The sequence below is a fragment of the Gopherus evgoodei genome, unplaced genomic scaffold (assembly GCF_007399415.2).
Source record: "Gopherus evgoodei ecotype Sinaloan lineage unplaced genomic scaffold, rGopEvg1_v1.p scaffold_31_arrow_ctg1, whole genome shotgun sequence".
NCBI lineage: Eukaryota > Metazoa > Chordata > Testudines > Testudinidae > Gopherus > Gopherus evgoodei.
The window spans coordinates 1439849-1440750 of NW_022059983.1; the positions used below are offsets into that span (position 1 = coordinate 1439849).

A 902-nucleotide genomic window follows, 5' to 3' on the forward strand; every position below is an offset into this window, starting at 1 on the left:
CCTCGTCGGGGCACAACATTTACAGAGACTGTTCTCTAAGTTAAAACGGTGGCGTTTTCCCAATGGGAAAGGGATGGAAAATTTCTCTTTCATGGGGAGACGAGGGAAAGAATGATCCAAACCATGCAATTAATGCTGGAAGGTGTACTAAGGAGAGCAGTTTAAGAACCGACACAGAATAGACTAAGAAAGCAGCTGTTTAACTGACCTACAAACAACGAGAAAGTAAAATCTGCAAGAGCAGCCTTTCAACTCAGAGGCCTAATAATAAGATGTAACTAATAACTGACCAAAAATTTACAAATGACTCAAAACCATACTCAGTACAAACCAAACGCCAACACAGACAACACCACTTTTCTTCGCTGCTCTTCAGCCATGATATTCTCCCCATAGGGAGGTCCACCGTTCCTAGAGGTTCAGTGCGACAATAACAGGGCAATATGCACACTGGGTGGAGGAAGCTGCTACTCCATGTCCCTATTCCAAAAATCAGTTTAATAGCTAGTCCTGAGATAGAGGAAGTATCTGTTATTAAAGTGATAAGAACAGATTTAACGTTTTGATTCCAGCCAATGTGAAAATGATCTAATATACAGGTTAATAAAAACATTTCTGGTCCTCTGCATAGAATGCTTAAATTATGAAAAAATAGCAAGTTTGGTTTAAAAAGTCATAAAAGGCACATCATCCTGAATCTGACACTTGGTGAAATCTAAGTCTAGAGCACACAACTGATTTGGGGGTTGTGCCCTGCTTCTTAACAGGCTGTGTTAGCCAAGTTAGGCTCGTTCTCCCCGGAGCTATCCAATTACTCCAAAGAGGGACACAGAGAGCTTTGACTGTTTTATTGAAGGTCAGCTGAGCAGGTGACCCCTCGACTAATGCCAGAGGAAGGGCAC

General features: G+C 41.9%; 1 non-coding gene across 1 annotated transcript; it reads right to left on the reverse strand.

Moving 5' to 3' along the window:
• Positions 1–395: 395 nt before the first annotated feature.
• On the reverse strand, positions 396–588 carry LOC115640634. The gene has a single exon (XR_003997910.1). It is a non-coding gene; the product is annotated as a U2 spliceosomal RNA (small nuclear RNA).
• Positions 589–902: the final 314 nt, after the last annotated feature.